We start from the raw sequence: 18,783 nt of genomic DNA on the forward strand, positions 1-18,783 counted from the left end.
TATAAACCATAATTTCTTTATCCATTCATCAGTTGATGGACATTTAGGCTCTTTCCATAATTTGGCTATTGTTGAGAGTGCTGCTATGAACATTGGGGTACAAGTGCCCCTATGCATCAGCACTCCTGTATCCCTTGGGTAAATTCCTAGCAGTGCTACTGCTGGGTCACAGGGTAGATCTATTTTTAATTTTGTGAGGAACCTCCACACTGTTTTCCAGAGTAGCTGCAACAGTTTGCACTCCCACCAACAGTGCAAGAAGGTTCCCGTTTCTCCACATCCTCTCTGGCATCTATAGTCTCCTGATTTGTTCATTTTAGCCACTCTGAGTGGCATGAGGTGATAACTCAGTGTGGTTTTGATTCGTAGTTCCGTGATGAGGAGTGACGTTGAGCATATTTTCATGTGCCTGTTGGCCATCTGGATGTCTTCTTTAGAGAAGTGTCTATTCATGTCTTCTGCCCATTTCTTCAGTAGATTATTTGCTTTTTGTGTGTGGAGTTTTGGTGAGTTCTTTATAGATTTTGGATACTAGCCCTTTGTCCGATATGTTATTTGCAAATATCTTTTCCCATTCCATCGGTTGCCTTTTAGTTTTGTTGACTGTTTCCTTTGCGGTGCACAAGCTTTTTATCCTGATGAGGTCCCAGTAGTTCATTTTTGCTTTTAATTCCCTTGCCTTTGTAGAGGTGTCCAGTAAGAAATTGCTGCGGCTGAGGTCAGAGAGGTTTATTCCTGCTTTCTCCTCTAGGGTTTTGATGGATTCCTGTCTCACATCCAGGCCCTTCATCCATTTTGAGTTTCTTTTTGTGAATGGGGTAAGAAAGTGGTCTAGTTTCATTCTTCTGCATGTTGCTGTACAGTTCTCCCAGCACCATTTGTTAAAGAGACTCTCTTTTTTTCCATTGGATACTCTTTCCTGCTTTGTCAAAGATTAGTTGGCCATACATTTGTGGCTCCAATTCTGGAGTCTCTATTCTATTCCATTGGTCTATGTGTCTGTTTTTGTGCCAATACCATGCTGTCTTGATGATTACAGCTTTGTAGTAGAGGCTAATGTCTGGGATTGTGATGCCTCCCTCTTTGGTTTTCTTCTTCACTATTACTTTGGCTATTCAGGGTCTTTTGTGGTTCCATACAAATTTTAGGATTGCTCGCCCTGGCTTTGAGAAGAATGCTGGTGCAATTTTGACTGGGATTGCATTGAATGTGTAGATAGGTTTGGGTAGTATTGACACTTTAACAATATTTATGCTTCCAATCCATGAGCACGGAATGTTTTTCCATTTCTTTGTATCTTCTTCAATTTCCTTCATAAGCTTTGTACAGTTTTCAGCATACAGATCTTTTACAGTTTTGGTCAGGTTTATTCCAAGGTATTTCATGATTCTTGGTGCAATTGTGAATGGGATCAATTTCTTTATTTCTCTTTCTGTTGCTTCCCTATTGGTGTATAAAAATGCAACCGACTTCTGTACATTAATTTTGTGTCCTGCGACTTTGCTGAATTCATGCATCAGTTCTAGCAGACTTTTGGTGGAATCTGTTGGGTTTTCCACGTAGAGTATCATGTCATCTGCATAAAGTGAAAGTTTGACTTTATCTTTGCCAATTTTGATGCCTTTGATTTCCTTTTGTTGTCTGATTGTTGATGCTAGAACTTCCAACACTATGTTTAACAACGGCAGTGAGAGTGGGCATCCCTGTCGTGTTCCTGATCTCAGGGGGAAAGCTCTCAGTTTTCCCCCATTGATGATATTAGCTGTTGGCTTTCCATAAATGGCTTTTCTGATGTTTAAGTATGTTCCTTCTATCCCGACTTTCTCAAGGGTTTTTATTAAGAAAGATGCTGAATTTTGTCAAATGCTTTTTCTGCATCTATTGACAGGATCATATGGTTCTTTTCTTGTATTAATGTGATGTATCACATTGATTGATTTGTGAATATTGAGCCAGCCCTGCAGCCCAGGAATGAATCCCACTTGACCATGGTGAATAATTCTTTTTATATGCTGTTGAATTCAATGTGCCAGTATCTTGTTGAGAATTTTTGCATCCATATTCATCAGGGATATTGGCCTATAATTCTCTTTTTTTTTTTGCTGGGTCTCTGTGTGGTTTGGGAATCAAAGTAATGCTGACTTCATAGAATGAGTCTGGAAGTTTTCCTTCCCTTTCTATTTTTTGGAACAGCTTGAGAAGGATAGGTATTATCTCTGCTTTAAATGTCTGGTAGAATTCCCCAGGGAAGCCATCTGGTCCTGGACTCTTCTTTGTTGGGAATTTTTGATAACTGATTCAATTTCTTTGATGGTTATGGGTCGGTTCAAGTTTTCTATTTCTTCCTGTTTGAGTTTTGGAAGTGTGTGCATGGTTAGGAATTTGTCCATTTCTTCCAGGTTGTACATTTTGTTGGTGTATAGTTTTTCAAAGTATTCCCTGACAATTGCTTGTATTTATGAGGGATGGAATTGTAATTCCACTCTCATTCATGATTTTATCTATTTCGGTCATCTCCCTTTTCTTTTTGAGAAGCCTGGCTAGTCGTTTATCAATTTTACTTATTTTTTCAAGAAACCAACTCTTGGTTTCATTGAAATGCTCTACTGTTTTTTTAGATTCTATATTGTTTATTTTTGCTCTGATCTTTATTATTTCTCTTCTGATGGGTTTGGGGTGTCTTTTTGCTGTTCTGGTTCTATTTCCTTTAGGTGTGCTGTTAGATTTTGTATTTGGGATTTTTCTTATTTCTTTAGACTTGCTTGGATTGCAATGTATCTTTCTCTCAGGACTGCCTTCACTGCATCCCAAAGCATTTGGATTGTTGTATTTTGATTTTCATTTGTTTCCATGTATTTATTAATTTCTTCTTTAATTGCCTAGTTGACCCACTCATTCTTCAGTAGGGTATTCTTCAACCTCCATGCTTTTGGATGTTTTCCAGACTTTTTCCTGTGGTTGATTTCAAGCTTCATAGCATTGTGACCTAAAAGTGTGCATGGTATGATCTCAATTCTTTTATACTTATTGAGGGCTGTTTTGTGACCCAGTATGTGTTCTATCTTGTAGAATGTTCCATGTGCCCTTGCGAAGAAAGTATATTCTGTTGCTTTGGGATGCAGAGTTCTAAATATATATGTCAAGTCCATCTGATCCAATGTATCATTCAGGGCCCTTGTTCTTTATTGATTCTGTGTCAAGGTGATCTATCCATTGCTATAAGTGGGGTATTAAAGTCCCCTGCAATTACCACAGTCTTATCAATAAGGTTGCTTATGTTTGTGACTAATTGTTTTATATGTTTGTGAGCTCCCATATTTGGCACATAGACATTTGTAATTATTAGCTCTTCCTGATGCATAGACCCTGTAATTATTATATAATGCCCTTCTTCATCTCTTGTTACAGCTTTTAAGTGAAAGTCTAATTTGTCTGATATAAGTATGGTACTCCAGCTGTCTTTTGATTTCCAGTAGCATGATAGTTCTCCATCCCCTCACTTTCAATCTGAAGGTGTCCTGCAGTCTAAAATGCGTCTCTTGTAGATAGAAAATAGATGGTCTTGTTTTCTTATCCATTATGACACCCTATGTCTTTTGGTTGGAGCATTTAGTCCATTTACATGCAGTGTTATTATTGACAGATATGGGTTTAGAGTCATTGTAATGTCTTTAGGTTTCATGCATGTAGTGATGTCTCTGGTACTTTGTGGTCCTTGCAACATTTCACTCATAGAATCACCCTTAGGATTTCTTGTAGGGCTGGTTTAGTGGTGATGAATTCCTTCAGTTTTTTGTTTGTTTGTTTGTTTGTTTGGGAAAACTTTTATCTTTCCTTCTATTCTGAATGACAGACTTGTTGGATAAAGGATTCTTGGCTGCATATTTTTTCTGTTCATCACATTGAAGACTTCTGCCATTCTTTTCTGGCCTGTCAAGTTTCAGTAGATAGGTCTGCTACTACCCTGATGTGTCTACCTTTGTAAGTCAGGGACTGTTATCCCTAGCTGCTTTCAGAATTCTCTCTTTATCCTTGTATTTTGCCAGTTTCACTATGCTATCTCATGCAGAAGACCGATTCAAGTTATGTCTGAAGGGAGTTCTCTGTGCCTCTTGGATTCAATGCCTGTTTCCTTCCCCAGATCAGGGAAGTTCTATGCTATGATTTGTTCAAGTACACATTCAGCCCCTTTCTCTCTCCTTCTTCTGGTATTCCTATGATACAGATATTATTCCATTTGTTTGCATCACTTAGTTCTCTATTTCTCCCCTCATACTCCTGGATTTTTAAATCTTTTTCGCAGCTTCCTGTTTTTCCATAATTTTATCTTCTAATTCACCTATTCTCTCTTCTGCCTCTTCAATCCATGCTATGGCCACCTCCATTCTATTTTGCACCTCATTTATAGCATTCTTTAGTTCCTCATGACTATTTTTTAGTCTTGATCTCTGTAGCAATAGATTCTCTGCTGTCCTCTATGCTTTTTTTAAGCCCAGCAATTAATTTTATGACTATTATTCTAAATTCTTGTTCCATTACATTGTTTAAATAATTTTTGATCAATTTGTTCGCTGTCGCTACCTCCTGGAGTTTGTTTTGAGGAAAATTCTTCTGTTTTGTCATTTTGGGTAGTCCCTGCAGTAGCTCCAAACTGCAGGGCACTTCCCTTGTACTGTCCGCAGTAACTTGTGTTGGTGGGCGGATCTGCAGTCAGACCCGATGTCTGTCTCCAGCCCACCACTGGGGCCACAGTCAGACTGGTGTGTACCTTATCCTCCCCTCTCCCAGGGGCAGGACTCACTATAGAGTGGTGTGGCCCCTGTCTGGGCTGCTTGCCCACTGCCAGACTTGTGGTGCTGCTTCGATGGGATCTGGTCAAGTGTGTATTAGCAGGGGTGGATCTGCAAGGTGCACAGGGGTGGGAGGGGTGGGCTTAGCTCACTTTGCCATTGGTGGTCCCCTGCAGGAGGGGCTCTGCAGCACAGGGAGGGAGGCAGGCCCGTCGGAGGGATGGATCCATAGAAGCACAGCGTCGGGCATTTGCGCAGTGCAAGCAAGTTTGGTGATGAGAACTGGCTCCCTTTGGTATGTCGGCTGGAGGGATGGGAGAGGGGATGGCGCTTGCCAGCAGGGCCTTTGTTCCCGCGCCGAGCTGAGCTCTGTCTTCTGGGGCTCAACAACTCTCCCTCCCCGTGTCCTCTCGCCCTCCCCACCATCTGAGAGCAGAGGTGTTGACTTTTCACATTCCATGTTAAGTCCCACTGGCTGTCAGAAGTCATGGAGTCCGGCTCCTCTGCTTTTGCAGGCCAGACTTGAGGGGCTCTGCCTTGCCAGGCGGGCTGCCCCTCCACTGCCCTGGCTCCCTCCCACCAGTCCCTGTAGCACACACCACCTCTGGGCCCTTCCTACCCTCTTCCATGGGCCTCTTGTCTATGCTTGGCTCCAGAGAGTCCATTCTGCTAGTCTTCTCATGGTTTTCTGGGTTATTTGGGCTGATATGGGTGGTATCTAAGCGACCAGCAGGATGAGGTGAGCCCAGCGTCCTCCTACGCTGTCATCTTCCCCAGTTATCTAATCTGGATCTGAATATTTCTAACAGTAGTTTAGGGGCTCCCAGGGAGTCCACAGTTCTAATAGTGGAAGAGTATAAGATGTCAGCATCTGCTTTTTCTACTCTCTTATCAGCGTCTAGTTTGCTCTTATCTTTATTGATCTTTGACTTATTAATTAGTTCAGTTCCCACCTTCCTTTGCCTTCATTATATGATTAGTGGCCTGATAAGATGATAAGTGGTCTGCTCAAGATATTAAAACAAGGTGATATTGGACCCAGCATGTTGTTCATAAGCATTTCTGGTCCTAGAACAACTAGAGTCTGAGCACAGACCCTCCTTCCTGTCTTCTTTGCCTCTCAGCTTTGAGCCAACACTAAACTTTATTCCACCTATCCAGCCTCTTGGTAACTCATTTCAGATGTGTCTTCTCTCTGTCACTGGTCCCTGACTTGTTCCAATTGGTCCATGCTTTCCACTATCACCACTCTGCCCACCTCAATTCTAACATAATTGAGTCTTTTAATTGAATAATTGATGATCTACATCAGTGTCTGTGGTTAGCATGAACTGGAATAATTTAGGCAGAGATAGGAAGTGGTAGGGAGTTCTAATGTAGTGTTAATCTTTGATATGGAGCCATGCTTCATATTTGTCTGATCTGTAGTTCTAATTCAAGTGATGACTTGTAGGCTCTTGTTAAGTTGATCTATAATTTTCAGACTTTCTCTGAGTCACAGAATATTCCTATAGGTAGCCATTCATATGAGAAAACCCCACATCAGAACTCCTGAACCCAGAGACCACTAACTTAACCACCTGTACCATCACATGGCAGTGTGGTTCAACTCAGAGTAGTAAAATTCTGTTCTGGTACCTTTCTGATTAGGTTCCAGAAGCCAACCTTTTCTACCTCTTCTCTCACTACCCAACACACACTCACTTTACCTGCTTTGCTTTGCCTTTTCTAGTCTCCTCTAGGTGATGAATTATAGCTTCTAACACACATTAACTTATCAGGAAAATTGTGCTATTTCATATCGAACCTCCATTCTACTTACCCAAACTATGAATGAAGTTTACCACAATCCTAGAAAATCGTGCTTAGTATCTCAGTGTGAGAGAGCAACTCTGTAGAGCAGCAATTGTCAACAGTTGGTGAGGGTAAAATTTTTCCTGGCTATAGTACATATGAGTCAACGGGAAGACATTTATGGATATTGAATTCTTAAGAGACTTGGGTCAAAGCTGAGGAAATGGCCATGTTATAATTAATAATCCCAGAATGGGTCAAAAACAGATAAAGCCAACTATGAATAAGCAATAGAAATGCAGGCTGTGAGATCCAAGGGGGTCATATAAAATACGTGACATTTAGATAGAAAGTCAGAGTCTAAAAGGAAACCAAAATAGTATACTAATGGGGACCATAGCTAATTAACCTGCTGTGGGAAGTAGGATTCTTTCAGAGCCCAATTAGTGGACAGTACAGCAGTTCCAGTGGTCATGGATGGATGTATATGCATGGTACTCAAAAAATATACTAGAAAATGCCAAACTTGCCCACTTAGATGCTGTAAGTTTTGTCTGCTGACCAGCACCTGCCTACCACCTTGGTGGGGGATTCAGTGCCAGGCCCCATATTATGCCTTGCTGTGAATAAACATCTATGTTTTGCCTGTGAATGCTGAGATATGTTTTCAAATATTTCACCTGCAACCTATAGTAAACACTATATTTTCTATACTTCATCATACCTTTCTTTGGTAGGGATGTGTGTATATGTATATATCTATATCCATATATAATAAAAGTAAGTTTCCCAAAACAGTGCTTACAATTTTTACAAGAAATTATTTGATATATCTAATGTTTTTCTTTTTAGATTCTTACTGTGATTTAATAAATGATTTCAATATCCACTAGTGTAAAACATCTGTAATTTTATTTTATTTTTTAAAAATTTTTTTAACGTTTATTTATTTTTGAGACAGAGAGAGACAGAGCATGAACAGGGGAGGGGCAGAGAGAGAAGGAGACACAGAATCTGAAACAGGTGCCAGGCTCTTAGCTGTCAGCACAGAGCCCGACGCGGGGCTCGAACTCACAGACAGTGAGATCATGACCTGAGCTGAAGTCAGACACTCAACCGACCAAGCCACCCAGGCGCCCCAAAAACATCTGTAATTTTAAAAAACACTGGTGTAGACATGATCTATGAAGGAAATAATTGCTAAGCTAGACTTCATTAAAATTAAAATCTTTTCTGTTAAAGATAGTATGAAGAGAATTAGACGACAAGCCATTATCTGGGAGAAAATATTTGTAAAAGATGCATCTGATAAAAGACTGTTTAAAAAGTATACAAAGAACTCATAAAATTAAACAATAAGAAAATAAACAACCCAACTCAAAGTGGTCCAAAGTCTGAGAGAGTTCACCAAAGAATATGTGCAGATGGCAAATAAGTGTATGAAAAGATGCTCCACATCATATATCATCTGGGAAATGCAAATTAAAACGAGAGAACACTACACATCAACAAAAATGGCCAATTTCTAGAATACGATAATACCAAATGCTGACAAGGATAAGAAACAAAAGAAATTCTCCAGCACTGCTGATGGGAACGCCACTGCTGATGGCACAGATACTTTGGAAGAGTTTGGCAATTTCTTACAAAAGTAAACGTACTGTTACCATATAATCTAGCAATTGCTTTCCCTGGCATTTACTCAAGAGTTGAACACTTATGTCCACACATACACACACACACACACAAACTGTAAACAGATGTTTCTAACAGCTTTATAAATAATTATATAAAGCCATGAAAAGACTTTTTGGGAGGACCTTACATGTATTTTTGGTATGTAAAAGAAGCCAGTCTGAGAAGGCTGCAAACTGCATGATTTCAACTTTTTGATATTTTGGAAAAGGCAAAACTGGGGAGACAAAAAGATCAGTGGTTGCCAGGGATGAGATGAGGGAGAGATGAATAGGCAGACCACAGAGGATTTTTTTTAGGACAGTGAAAATACTCTTTATGGATATATGGATACTCTATATGGATATAATGATGGACATATGTCATTATACATTTGTCCAAACCCATAGAATGTGTAATACCGAGAGTGAACCTAAGATTAATTATGGACTTTGGATGATTATAGTATGTTAATACAGGTATGTCCCTGTTAAAAAATGTACCATTCTGTGAGGACTATTTCTTTTTGAGAAACTGTTTTAATCATTACAGTATTTATCACTTATTCATCAATTTGTAACACATACAGACTTTTCAATTTCTAGTTGATTAAAGTCTCTCATTTCTAAGGTTTAAAATGTGAGATAACATTCTTTTTTTTAAGTAACTCTTTGAGATAAGTATTTTTATTTCTTTTATTTTTATTATGGAAGCGTAGTTGACATATAGTGTTATATTAGTTTCATGTGTACAACACAGAAGTTTGACAATTCTATACTCAGTGCACACCAAGAAGTATAGTCACCAGCTGTTAACATACAACATCATTATAATTTTATTGACTTTAATCTCTATGTTGTACTTTTCACCTCTCTTCCTTATTTATTTTATAACTGGAAGTTTATACCTCTCAATCACCTTTATGTATTTTGCCCCTCCCCCTAATTCCTTTCTCTCTGGCAACCATCAGTTTGTTATGTTATATAATATTATATAACAGTTTGTTATAGAAGTTATATAATATTATATAGTCTGTTTCTGTTTATTTTTTCAGATTCCACATATAGATGAAATCATGCGGTTCTTGTCTGTCTTCATCTGATTTATTGCACTTAGTATAATATCCTCTATGTCAATCCCTGTTGTCACAAATAATAAGATTTCATTCCTTTTATGGCTGAGTAATATTCCATTGCATCCATTCATCTACCAATGGACATTTAGGTTGCCTCTCTGTCTTGGCTTTTGGACACAATGCTGCAATAAACATAAGGTATATATATATATATCTGTATAAATAAGTGTTTTTGTTTCTTTAGGTACATGCTAAGGAGTAGAATTAGTGGATTATATGGTACTTCAATTTTTAATTTTTAGAGGCACGCTTATACTATCTTCCACGGTGGCTGCACAAATTTAAATTCCCATTAACATTGCATAAAGGTTCCTTTTTTCCACATCCTCAGAAACACTTGTTATTTCTTGCCTTTTTGACACTAGCCATTCTGCAGATATATGATAACTCATTGTGGTTTTGATTTGCATTTTCCTGATGATTAGAGATTTTTAGCATCTTTTCCTATATCTGTTGGTCATCCATTATGTCTCCCTTGGAAAAATATCTATCCAGGTCTTCTGCCAAGATATAATTTGATTATTTTCCCCCAGTGTTCAGTTGTATAATTTTAAACATATTTTGGATATTAAATCCTTATTGGATATATGATTTTCAAATATCTTCTCATATTCAGTAGGTTTCCTTTTTGTATGGCTGATGGTTTCCTTTGCTGTGCAAAAGATTTTTATTTTGATGTAGCCCTTTTGGTTGGTGTATTTTTGCTTTTGTTTCCCTTCCCTGAGAAGACATATCCATACACATGTCGCTAATGCCAATGGCCAAGAAATTACTGTTTGTGTATGTTTTCTTTTTAGGAATTTTATGGTTTCAGGTTTTACTTTTAAGTCTTCAGACTATTTTAAGTTCATTTTTGTATGTGGTGTAAGAAAGTGGTCCAGTTTCATTCTTATGTATGTTAACTGCCCTGTTTCCCAATGCTATTTATTGAAGAGACTGTCTTTTCCCCATTGTACATTCTTGCCTCCTCTATTGTAGATTCATTGACACATAAGCGTGTGGATTTATTTCCTGGATTTCTATCCTGTTTCATTGATCTGTGTCTATTTTTGTTCCAGTGCCATACTATTTTGATTACTTTAGCTTTGTAGTATATCTTGAAATCTGAGAGTGTGACACATCCAGCTGTTCTTTCTCAGGATTGCTTTGATTCTCTGGGAGCTTTGTGTTTCCATAGAAACTTTAAGATTATTTTATCTAGTTCTGTGAAAAATGCTATTGGTATTTTTATAAGGATTATATTGGATCTGTAGGTTGCTTTGGATAGAATGGATATTTTAACAGGATTAATTTTTCCAATTCATGAGCATGGTATATCATTTCATTTGTTTGTATCATCTTCAATTTCTTTTATCAATCACTTACAGTTGTCAGACTATAGGTCTTTCACATCTTGGTTAAATTCATTTCTAGTACTTTTTTTTTGCTGCAGTTACAAATGGGATTGTTTTCTTAATTTCTTTTTCTGCTACTTCATTATCAGCATATGGAAATGCAACATACCTCTGTATATTAATTTTGCATCTTAAAACTTTACTGAATTCATTTATCCTAAAAGGTTTTTGGTGGAGTGTTTCAGATTTTCTGTATATAGTATGATGTCATCTGCAAATAGTGACAGGTTTACTTCTTGAGTACCAATTTATATGCTTTTTATTTCTTTTTCTTGAGTGATTGCTGCACCTAGAACTTCCAGTAACATGTTGTAGAAAAGTGGTGAGAGTGGACATCCTTGTCTTGTTCTGATCTTAGAGGAAAACCTTTTAGGTTTTCACCATTGAGAATGATGTGGTAGTGACTGTATCACATATAACCTTCATTATGTTGCAATATGTTTCCTACAGATCCATTTTTTGAGAGTTTTTATTATTAGGGTTGCATTAATGTCAAATACTTTTTCTGCGTCTGCTGAGATAATCATAGAGTTTTCACCCTTTTTCTAGTTAAAGTGACCTATCACATTGATTATTTTGCAAATACTGAACCATGCTTGGATCCCTGGAATAAATTCAACTTGTTCATGGTAATTAACTCTTTTTTTGAAATGTTTATTATTTATTTTTGAGAGAGGGTGCATGAGTTAGGGGAGGGGCGGGGAGAGGGAGACAGAGAAAATTCCAAGCAGGTTCTGTGCTGTCAACACAGAGCCTGATGTAGGGCTTGAACTCATAAACTGTGAGATCATGACCTTAGCCAAAATCAGGAGTCAGATGCTTAACTGACTGAGCCACCCAGGCACCCCTGGTAAGTAATTCTTTTAATGTATTGTTGAAATCAGTTTGCTATATTTTGAAGTGCACGTGGAACATTTTCCAGGACAGATCACATGTTAGGCCACAAAACAAGTGTCAATAAACTCAAAAATATTGAGGATTTTTGCATTGATGCTTATCGGGGATATTGGCCTTTAATTTTCTTTCTTTCTCTCTCTTTTTTTGAAGTGCTTTTGTCTAACTTTGGGATCAGGTTAATGCCTTGTAGAATGAATTTGGAAGCTTTATGTTCCTCTTCTATTATTTGGAATAGTTTGAGGAGAATAAGCATTAACTCTTTTTCAAAATGTTTGATAGAACTCACTTGTGAAGCCCTCTGGTTCTGGACTTTTGTTTCTTGGGAGTTTTTTGATTACCTATTCAATTTCACTACTAATAATTAGTCTATTCAGATTTTCTATTTCTTCCTGATTAAGTTTTGTATATTTTGTTTCTAGAAACTTATCTTTTGGCTCTAGATTGTCCAATTTATTGGCACATAATTTTTCACAGTGCTTACTTATAATCCCTTTGTATTTCTGTGGTGGCAGTTGTTATTTTCCCTCTTTAATCTATGATTTTGTACAGTCCTCTTTTTATGTTGATGAGTCTAGCTAAAGATTTATCAACTTTATTAAAAAATCAGTTTTTGGTTTCATTTTTATTTTCTATTTTTTAATCCCTATATCTGCTCTAATCTTTATTATTTTATTTCTTCTAACTTTGGGCTTTCTTTCTTTCTTTTTTTTTTTTCTAGTCTCTTTAGGTATAAGGTTAAACTGTTTATTTGGGATTTTTCTTGTTTCTTGATAGAGGCCTACATCACTAAACTTCCCTCTTCACACTGCTTTTTCTTCTTCCCCCAAATTTTGGGCCATTGTGTTTCCATTTTCATTCATCTCCATGTATTTTTTTATTTCCTCTTTGACTTATTCATTGACACATTGGGTGCTCAGTAGTAGATTTTTTAGCCTCCACATATTTGTGTTTTTTTCCATTTTTTTTTTCTTTTCTTGTAATTCTAATTTTATGCCATTGTGGTTGGAAAAGATGGTAGATACAGTTTCAAAATTTTTGAGTCTATTGACACTTGTTTTGTGGCCTAACATGTGATCTTTCCTGGGGAATGTTCCATGTGCACTTGAAAAGATTGTGTATTCTTCTGGTTTTGGATGGAATGTTCTCTCTCTCTCTCTCTCTCTGGGTATGTATGTATATACATACATACATACATACATACATACATACAATCTGTTAAGTCCATTTGGTCTAATGTGTTGTTTAAAGCCACTGTTTCCTTATAGATCTTCTGTCTGTATATTCTATCCATTGGTGTAAGTGAGGTGTTAAAGTCCCCTAATATTATTGTGTTAGAGTCAACTTCTTCCTTAATATCTGTTAATATTTGCTTTCAGTATTTAGGTGCTTCTATGGTGAATGCATAGGTATTTACAATTGTTATATCCTCTGGTTGAATTGATCCTTTTATCATTTTGTAATGCCCTTCTGTGTCTTTTGTTACTGCCCGTTGTTTTAAAGTTAATTTTGTGTGATCTAAGTATTGCTACTTTAGCTTTTTTCCCCCAGCTTGATTTGCATGGAATATCTTATTCCATCTCTTCACTTCTAATCTGTATGTTTTTGTAGGTCTGAAATGAGTCCCCTGTAGGCAGCATGTGGATAGGTCTATCCATTCAGTTACCCTGTCTTTAAACTGGCACACAGTCCTTCTCTTGCTCTCTTTCCTTGTGTTTGATGGCTTTTGTTAGTGTTACACTGATTTTTTTTCCTGTTTGCTTTGTGTATATTTATGATACTTTTTGATTTGTGGTTGTCATTGGGTTTATATATAACATCGTATGTTTATAGCATTATATACTAATTTGATGGTCCCTAAAGTTTGAACACATTCTAAAATGGCTACATTTTTACTCCACATTCCACATTCCACATTATATATATGTAGTCATATGTTACATGTTTTGATTTTGTATACCCCTTGACTAATTTTTGTAGATATAATTGATTTTACTACTTTCGTGTTTAACTGCTATTCTGGCTTTATGTGATAAACCTACTACCTTCACTCTATGATTGCCTTTACCAATGAATATTTTCCTTTTTATAATTTCCTTCTTGTTATGGCTTTTTTTCCCCCACTTAAAGCATATCATTTAACATTTTGTAAGACTTGCTTAGTGGTGATGAACTCCTTTAACTTTTATTGTCTGGCAAACTCTTCATCTCCTTTTATTCTGAATGATAATCTTGTCATGTAGAATATTCTGGGTTGTAGATTATTTTCCCCTTCAACACATTGAATACATCATGTCAGTCACTTCTGGCCTTCAAGGTTTCTGCTGAAAAATCAGCTAATAGACTAATGGAGTTTCCCTTATATGTAACTGTTTGCTTTTCTCTTGTTGTTTCCTACCCTTCTTGTTTGCAGATCCATTCTTTTGTATCTTTTAATTTCCCTCTAGTGTATATTTCATTTCATTTGTCCTATTTTTCTGCTCTGATTATTTTTTATATTTTCCATCTCTTTCTTTGAAGATATCACTGGTTCATCTACTATTCTAAGTCCAGTGAGTATTTTTAAGACCACTATTTTGAATTCTTTATCAGGCATGTTTCTTATATCTGTATTATTTAGCTCCTTTTTTCTGCAAATTTGTTTTGTTCTTTCATTTGGGATGTATTCCTCTGTCTCCTGGTTTTGTCTAACTCTCTGTGTTTGTGTCTATGTACTAGGTAGGTCAGCTGTGTATCCTAGTCTTGAAAGTAGTGGCCTTATGTGGAAGAGGTCCTGTGGTGCCCTATTGTCACCAAAACTATGTTCTAGTGAGTGATCTTGATAATAAGGAAGCATATGCATGTGGGGAGGCTGTAGATATATCAGAAGTCTCTATATCATCTTCTTGATTTTATTGTAAAACTTAGACTGTTTTTAAAAGTTACATTGCCTAGGCTCCTTTGCCAGAAGTCTGATATTAGTGCTTTAAAAAATACTAATGCTGAGGCCCCACATGGACATGAAAACAAAAGCACCCTAGTGATTCTAATACAAAATCACTGTTGAAATCTCTGCATTTTTGGGTAGAATAGCAGAACACAAAACAAAAACCCCTAAAAAGCCCAAAGTGTTTATTTTGAGATAAAATAAATAAAAATGAAAAAAAAATCAGTATATAATTTGCTGCAACAAAATACTGTTTCCAGGGCATCTTTATTTTGTTATTTTTTAGAATTATTCTTATTATTCAGATTTGCAACTTTTATTTTCTTCAGTGACTTATGCTTTTAAATTTAGATAGAACCCTATTTATTCAGTTTGCAGTGCTTATAAATATTCTGAATGATGTATTACTACTTCTAAGCTACTATAACAGCTATAAATAGTTATAAATTTAACTTATATTATCAACTTCAAAACAACTGAATGTTACTACTTTAGGTATTCTAGAAAAATTAAGCAAGACTTCCACAATTACTTTAGGGTATCTTCCTTTCTTGAGCTTCCACTGACAATTTCTTTTCTTGGTGAAGAAATGGCCAGAGCATTAATGAAGAATGATCTACGGGCTCCTGGGTGGCTCAGTCAGTTAAGCATCCGACTTTGGCTCAGGTCACGATCTCACAGTTCATGGGTTTGAACTCTGTGTCAGGCTGGGTGCTGACAGCTCACAGCCTGGAGCCTGCTTTGTATTCTATGTCTCTATCTCTCTTTGCCCCTCCTCTGCTCATTCTCTCTTTCTCTGTCTTTCAAAAATGAATAAACATTAAAAAAATTTTAAAAGCATGATCTAACATCTACTTGAATAAGTGCTTAAGGAATGTTAATTGGTGAAGTTATTAGTTCAAGCAAAGTTTTCTAACATTTCACTAGAAAGATTTATAGTTATCCTAGTCAGAGTAACTTATTCCTAGTTAATTTATTGATCAGAGATATAGATGATGTGGTAAGCAAGTATTAGGTGGGACAAAACTGGAAATGATTTTTGAAGTTTTGAATAACATATTTTAAAGTGTGAGCAATAAATGTAAAGCTTTGTGATAAAGTGCTAGGTTTAACTAATTAAAACCTAAATACAGAATTTGATTTCACTGATGGTTGTGATGTAACAGGTAGTGGCAAGCTCTAATTCCTGTTATGACAACTAATAAAAGAAAAACCATAAAAATACTTTATCAGTACTCTATACTTTATCAGAGTACTGATAGAATTTATATTTTCACAGACATAGGAGAAATTTATAAGAAAAAAAAAGTGAACTAAAATTCTATAGATACATGAACTTTCTTTGGTAAATTTAGCTCACCAGATATTTTCTTACATGGGATATTTACCACGTCTGGAGATGGGCTGAGGATGTGCTTGCCATATGGGAGAAGCATTCAACAAGGGAAAACAGAAACCAGCAGAGCTTTTGATGGTTGCAAGCTGATGGGAAAGATTAAAATCTAGGGGGATCCCAAACTCCTAGCATGTTTTCTCTACAGGATATTTGAGCGATTGGATAATTGGGACATTGGAGGGCTGGATTAGAGAGAGTAAAATGTCCCACAAATTCATGGTACTTTAAAAGAAAGTCGCACTAGAGGGAGGGGTCTGCAACAATATAGAGATGATGAAACGTTTCGTGGAGACACTTGAAAATAGAGGTAGAATGACTTTAATTAAAGCAAACCCCAGTTTTTATTTCATTTTTAATTGAAATGTCATTGGCATACAATATTATATTAATTTCAAGGGCACCACATAATGATTTGACATTTATATACATTACAAAATGATTACTGTGAGAAGAGTAGTTGATACCTATCATCATACAATGTTTTAAAATATTTTAACTATATTCCCTATACTGTACTTCACAGCCCCATATCTCACTTATTTTATAACTGGAAATTTGTACCTCTTGATCCCTTTCTCCTATGTCACCCATCCCTGCAGCCCCAGCCCTCCTGGCAACCACTAGTCTGTTCTCTGAATTTATGAGCCTTTTTCTCTTTTGTTTGTTTTGTTTTTGTTTTCAGATTCTACATATGAGTGAAATCATAGAGCATTTATCTTTCTCTGACTTATTGCACTTAGCATAATACCCTCTGGGTATGTCTATGTTGTTGTAAATGGAATGATTTCATGGCTGAGAAACATTCATGTGTGTGTACACACACACACACACACACACACTATCTTCTTTATCTATGAATGAACACTTAGGTTGCTTCCATAGCTTGGCTAGTGCAAATAATGCTGCAGTGATTGTAGGTGTGTATGTATCTTTTCAAAGTAATGTTTTGTTTTCTTTCAGGTGAATACCCAGCAGTGGAGTTGCTGGAGTATGGTATTTTTATTTTTAATTTTTTGAGGAACTTCAATATCATTTTACATATTGGCTGCACCAATTTACATTCCCAAGAAGAGTGGACAAGGGTTCCCTTTTCTCTACATCCTTGCCAACATCTATTATTTCTTGTCTTTTTGATTAGTTATCTTAGTTATTCTGACTCATTTGACGTGATATTTCATTATGGTTTTTTTTTTTTTCAACGTTTATTTATTTTTGGGACAGAGAGAGACAGAGCATGAACGGGGGAGGGGCAGAGAGAGAGGCAGACACAGAATCGGAAACAGGCTCCAGGCTCCGAGCCATCAGCCCAGAGCCTGACGCGGGGCTCGAACTCCCGGACCGCGAGATCGTGACCTGGCTGAAGTCGGACGCTTAACCGACTGCGCCACCCAGGCGCCCCTCATTATGGTTTTGATTTGCATTCCCATGATGATTAGTGATGTTGAACAATTTTTTTTTCATGAGTCTGTTGGCTCTTTGTATGTGTTTTTTGGAAAAAGGTCTATTCAGGTCCTCTGCCTATTTATCAATTAGATTTTGTGTGTGCACGTGTGGGTGTGTGCATGCATTGAGCTGTATGAGTTCTTTACGTATTTTGGATACTAACTCTTTATTGGATATACCATTTTCAAATACCTTCTCTCATTCAGTAGGTTGCTTTTTTGTTCCATGAATGGTTTCCTTCACTGTGCAAAAAGTTTTAGTTTGATATAGTCCCCATTACATATTTTGGCTTTTATTGCCCTTGCCTGAAGAGACAGCTCAAAAAGATATTGTTAAGACCAATATCCAACAGTTTATTGCCTATGTTTCATTTAGGAGTTTTATGATTTCAGGTCTCACATTTAGGTTTAATCAATTTTGAGTTTATTTTTGTATAGGATGTGAGAATGTGATTGAGTATCATTTTCTAATATGTAGCTGTCCAGTATTCCTAACACCATTTATTTTTTTAATTAATTAATTGACTGTTTAATTTACATCCAAGTTACTTAGCATATAGTGCAACAATGATTTTAGGAGTAGATTCCTTAATGCCGCTTACCCATTTAGCCCATCCGCCTTCCCTCAGCCCCTCCAGCAACCCTCTGTTTCTTCTCTATATTTAGGAGTCTCTTATGTTTTGTCCCCCTCCCTGTTTTTATATCATTTTTGCTTCCCTTTCCTTATGTTCTTCTGTTTAGTATCCTAAATTCCTCATATGAGTGAAATCATAGGATATTTGTCTTTCTCTAATTTCGCTTAACATAATACCCTCTAGTTCCATCCACGTAGTTGCAAAAGGCAAGATTTCATTCTTTTTTTTAAATTTTTTTTTCAACGTTTATTTATTTTTGGGACAGAGAGAGACAGAGCATGAACGGGGGAGGGGCAGAGAGAGAGGGAGACACAGAATCGGAAACAGGCTCCAGGCTCTGAGCCATCAGCCCAGAGCCTGACGCGGGGCTCAAACTCACGGACCGCGAGATCGTGACCTGGCTGAAATCGGACGCTTAACCGACTGCGCCACCCAGGCGCCCCAAGATTTCATTCTTTTTGATTGCTGAGTAATACTCCATTTTCTGTGTGTGTATTTGTATATACACACCACATCTTCTTTATCCATTCATCCATCGATGGGCTTTTGGGCTCCTTCCATACTTTGGCTATTGTTGATAGCGCTGCTATAAACATTGGGGTGCATGTGCCCCTTCGAAACAGCACACCTGTATCCCTTGGGTAAATATTTAGTGGTGCAATTGCTGGGTCGTAGGGTAGTTCTATTTTTAATTTTTTGAGGA

The sequence above is a fragment of the Lynx rufus genome, unplaced genomic scaffold (genome assembly GCF_022079265.1).
Source record: "Lynx rufus isolate CCGP_SWC_20201006 ecotype Redwood Valley unplaced genomic scaffold, mLynRuf1.p SCAF_13, whole genome shotgun sequence".
In the NCBI taxonomy this organism is placed as follows: Eukaryota; Metazoa; Chordata; class Mammalia; order Carnivora; family Felidae; genus Lynx; species Lynx rufus.